The following is a 5,595-nucleotide window of genomic DNA, read 5'->3' on the forward strand; positions in this document are numbered from 1 at the left end:
TATGAAGAGCCTTATTAGTCATTGAATACAGTTCCTTTTCTTCCCCAGCAGGCTCCTATAGATTCAGTATCTGCAGAAATAGCCACAGAAAGGCTGACAAAATATCCATCTGCTTTACAAGGTCACCATGCAGTGTGGCCACCAGTGTTCAGACAGTAAGACAGTACAGGCTACAAGCCTGCTGTGCCACAGAAAGGCAGGTCAGAAAGGTGGACAACATTGCAAATATGCAGGTGTAGCGAAACAGAGGTCTGTGACACCTAGAAGTTATAAATGTATTAATCAGAATATAATTAATATTAATCTGCCTTCCACCCAAATAGGTACAAGGATGGTGTAACTAACAACAGAACGTCAGTATTTTGTAACACTTAAGGCACAGCAAGCTGCAATGTATAAGCATTTTGCGTAAGTACGTGAGCAACATGACTACCAAAGACGAGTGTAGTTGCAGGTAGCTGGCATCCAAGTAACAAAAGTTGCCAGGCAGAGGATAAGATAAGCACAAGGCACTGCAAATAGTCAGGACATCCTGCCAAATACACAAGAAAGGTGACTGGCAGAGCCAAAACCAAGGTAAGCGATACTGGGAGCAGATGAGTTCCTCCTTTTTGAGAACAGGAAATAGCATAAAACCATCAGGCATAAGCAAGAAAAAAAAATCAGAGAAAAAAGAAGACCAGCCTGCTTCAGTTCTGGCTTCTCTCATCAATGAGCTCTCAAGCTTGATGACCCAGCCTCAGCAACTAGGGACCACCAGACCATAGCCATCAGTGCCAGCTGTGAGGAACAGGCTGCCCAGGGGGGTTGTAGAGTCTCCTTCTCTGGGGATATTCAAAGCCCACCTGGATGAAGTCCTGTGCAACCTACTCTAGGTGAACCTGCTTTAGCAGGGAGGTTGGACTGGATGATCTCCCAAGGTCCCTTCCAAACCTTGTCATTCTGTGATTCTGTGATCTCCGCAGCGCTGTGTACTCACAGCTGACTTAACTTAACATGGCTGTTAAAGACCAACAGTGATGATGCTGAGCAATGTGTGGCAATTAGCCATGAGCAGAAATGGTGTTCTTCATGAATGGATTTAGTAAAGTTAAAAGCTTAAAACTTCCCTGCTCTAGACACTTCCATGACAGCAATTCCTAATTCCTTAACTACATGCACACATTCAGTTTGCCTGTCTGCAACACGCGTTTTCTGCAGCAGTAGGAAATTCTTTGCAAGAAGTCGTAGCTGATCCTGAAGAGTGCACACATATAAAAACCCTGAGGTGCTATAATCAGTGTTTTTCAAGATGGAAAGGCTTTCCACAGCAAGGGGAGAATGACTGATGATTTAATAATGTAAACTCCATATCTTCAGCATCGATACAAACCATTCTACAGGATCTGTAGCTTAATCTGCATTCCGTGGATCACTTAAGCTATTTAAACTAAAGCAATTGCTCCAGTTAAGTTCCTAATGAATATTTGTTCACACCAGAGAAGCCTTATCACAGTTACCAGTAACTCGCAATTTAGCACATCTGCGGGCAAGGTCAGCAGAAATAGCAAGACATTGGGCAATGAACTTAAGTCTTGCCCCAGAATGAAAACAGTCACTTTTTATCATTCACAGATCCTTCTGAAAGTGAGCAAAACTGCACCTTATTTACAAATGGGCAGTAATGGGATGCGGGAGGGGGTGTAATAAGTTTATGGCCTATTTTAACACTTCAGGACAGTGTCAGTGGCTGGAGAGAGAAACCACAACTCTCGTCTTCCAGCCCAGCAGCCTGGCCTGTCAGCTAGGCTGCCTCCTTCCAGAGCATGACAGCACCTCTGGGTGCCAAAAGATGGAGAAAAACTCCTGGGGTGGAATTTTTCATGCTAGCACCTTTAGGCATCCAGATGCTTTTGAAAATGTGACCCACAGGCGCCCAAGCAGACTAGCTTTGAAAAATTTCCTCCACCCTATTTATGAGCAAAGGTCTTCCATTTTCAGACAATAACCTGAGCACCCTCCCTGAGCTTTACATTTTTGAGAATACTGTTTATTAATTGCTTTTTAAAAAAGTAATTAATTATCGTGTTCCCAACTTAAATGAATGTATCTGTCTACACGCTGTGACCATGGAGTAGAATCATTTTGCTCATAATTTATATTACAGTGATGCCTAGAGGCCATAAGAAGAAAGAAGGCTTCATTATCCTAGGTGGTATCCAGGTTGCCAGGAAGATATACTCCCTTGCCCTGAGAATTTATAGCTTAATTTATGAAAAAGAGCATTAGGGCTGATGAAGGAGAAAGTTTCTTAAGAAGCTATGACCTAATTTGCCATTCTGGTTTTCCGTGCTCTCTTGCAATGATGATGACCCTGCTTTGAAATATCTGGGCTGTTTGTTCTCGTGTGGCAAAACACAACATGGAGGCATGGGGAGAGGAGCACCACTCTCCGCAGAAGACACATTTGATCGGGTGTTCGTTAAATTGTCTACTCACAGACAACTGGACAGAAATGTGAGACAATACAGCTGAGAGGGCTTCGCCAAACCATCTGAACTTTGTGGTAGCCCCATACGAGGGTTTTATTGCCATCAGTCAATCAACCAACATGTTTGGCCTAACTTGTGGGTTCTTTTCCCTCAGGCAGTCGATGACATTAGATTGGTGTCATGTTAACACAGCTCTTTGAGCTATGCAAACAGAAGTTTAGTCCTGATTTGTGTAAGCAGCTACCACAACATGCAAGCAAAAGGGGTAAATGCGAGTACTTAAGCACAGGGTTTGTTTTGTGATGGAATGGACCAGAACAGCACACCAAAACATATTTTGGAAGGAAAAGAAAATTGCAAGTACTCCAAACTGGCATTCTGGACCATCCTTCCACAAAGAACTAAGCGTGGCTGGACCTGTAACTTCACTCTTATGCTAAGATTTAACAGTAGGATTAGGGGACATCAAAGAACAGTAAGAGGAAGCATATTCAAAATAAACAGAAGAAAGTAGTTCTTCACAAGCAGAATTCTGTAACAAAGGAATTGTATATCCAGAAAGTGTTATATAGGTTCCAAGGAAGACTGAAAAGATTGGAGAAGTCCACTGAAGGTCAACAAACCCTGGCCAGGCTCAGAAAATTCCTAACTTTAAAGAGTGAAGGCTGAAAAAGTATTGAGGGAAAACACTAGAATTACTTGCCCTCTCTTACACTCTCCCCTAAGCCTCCAGTTCTCATCAGCACTGGAATCAGTACACAGGACCAGAAGAACGTTTGTTTTGACCTGACACTTTTGTATTGCATTTCATGGTCTTAACAAACATACCAAGATTTGGGGGTTTTTTTTGCTTTGGGTGGGGTTTTTAATGTCTCCTCCCTCCCACAAACCAGGAGGCAAAAGCATAGCTCCTCATGTGAACAAGTAGGTGCCAGATTTTGCACAGTATCTCATATGCAGGCTACATGTCTACTTGCAGGAGGTACATGGATGAGGCGCCAGATTTTGCACAGTATCTCATATGCACATATCTCATATACATGTCTACTTGCAGGAGGTACATGGATGAGATTAAAAATCATTCTTGGATCACAGAAAAAAAAAAAAAAATTCTGCCATGTCAGAACTCTGCCTTCCACTATTAAAAGTGCGTATCAGTGTTAAGGTAAATACCATAGAATTTGAATGAAAAGCCCACCAGAGTGCACAAATGACATAGATCATAATACCTAATCCTGTATCACCATGCCAAAAGGATAAAAAATTACAGCTCTCTTCACTTTGATCTGGTAGGAAATACATAAACCTCTGCTTTTCTTTTTCTACAGTAAGAAATCCATTTCTGTAGCCATGGTTGGTTGTGCTAAAGGGAAAAAAAAAAAAAAAAAAAAAAGAATGCAGGTTAATTCAGCTTCCAAAGCACTACAATATACCACAAAGCCCTCAGCTGTTTTACACACAGCCTTCACCTCAAGAGACTCTAACAATTTTCTTCTTGCTTCTAGGTGATGATTAATACACAGGCTCCAAATACACAAAGGGGTAATAAAACACCCTATGCCATGCACACATATTGGATTGAATTCATCATTCCTTGAAAGTGTTGGAGGTGCTGCTGGCATCTCTTCCTGGGACAGAGCACTTCTCCTGAAATGTTATGTTCTACTTATGAAGGGGATACCTTATTAAAGAAAAAAAAAAAACAAACAAAAAAAAACTAGAAGGAAAAATCATTGGACAATTTCATCAGACATTTAGTGGCCGAGAAATAAAATACTTGGTAGAAGAAGGTGCTCAGTCTCACTAGACAGGACCTGTGTTACCACAGAGAAATGCCTCTTCGAAGATGGCCCAGTGGAAAAGCAGACAGTAAAAAGAGAAACAAGGAGACTCCTGCTCATAACCACACAAGAGAGACCTGACCCCATTCATCTGGGAACTGAACCAGCAGGACTTCACATCACTTTTCTTTTACTGCAAGGAAGCGTATGAACTGCACTAGTGTCCAAGGGTGAGGAGATAAGTGGGCCTCTTTTGAGCCACCTCTCTAGGATGTTGTTACACTGAGTTATCACAGAAGTGTTTTCCACTCTTGCTAAACCTTCTCTGCTTTACTAAGAGGTCACCGTGCTGGGAGCCTGAGTGGCCAGAGATCAAGCCCATCTTCACCTGTTAGTGAAGAACCATCTGTGACCACAGGTAATTAGTGCTGGTCCATGCAGATCACTGACAGCATTAAGCATAAGAGGTTGATCTCACCACCTCACTAGCTGATCCAGCTTTAAAAGTATCCCCAATGTTGGCAAGATGGAGGATTTTTTTGTTTGAAGTGAGAGATTGATCACTCAGGCAAAAGCATGTCTCACAAATTCAGATTTGGAGAAGAGCTCCTTTTCTCTGTGTCTGCTTGTCCCAGCATCATTATCAGAGTTGTTGAGCTACAAGATGGTAGTGCCTTGGGACCCCAAACTCTGCTGTGCCAAATTATGTATTAAAAAAAAAAAGGACGGCCTGGGTGGGTTTCACTTACTTAACCCTAGACATCCGCCTATGTAGTCATCTGGAGGTATTTAAAAGATGGGGGGATGAGATGCTTAGTGACCTGGTTTAATAGTGGACAGGTACAGTTGGTCTCGATGATGTTAAAGGTCTTTTCCAACCAAATGATTCTATGATTCTATGATCTAGGGAGAGTCATCCTACTCTCCCTCCCTAGGCTCTGGAAAACAATTGGCATATTTAGGGAGCAATTCCTCTGATCACAGGCAGCCATCTATGCTAAGGTGAAGTAAATCACGCCTAGAAGCCCCCATTTCATTGCAAAGTCTATGAGCAGAGTGGAGGGCAAACAGCTCAGATATGGATAGATGCCTACATGTAGGCAAATAACACCATTATCTCTGTTCTTAAGGGCTTTTGTCCACAAGGGAAACAATTTACTAGCACAAATACTGCCAACAAGATATTTTCCAAGGTTTTCTGTTTAAAGTGCTTCTGTGTTCATTCAATTGAACAATATCAAGTAATCTTACCAAGCTAAGGCTACAGACCCAGGTAAAGAAACAAAGCTAGACACTTTGAGGAAAAAGGCAGCCTCCTTCACCCCCTTAGGTGCTTGGATAGT

This window comes from Egretta garzetta, unplaced genomic scaffold (assembly GCF_000687185.1).
Source record: "Egretta garzetta isolate BGI_Z169 unplaced genomic scaffold, ASM68718v1 scaffold351, whole genome shotgun sequence".
NCBI lineage: Eukaryota > Metazoa > Chordata > Aves > Pelecaniformes > Ardeidae > Egretta > Egretta garzetta.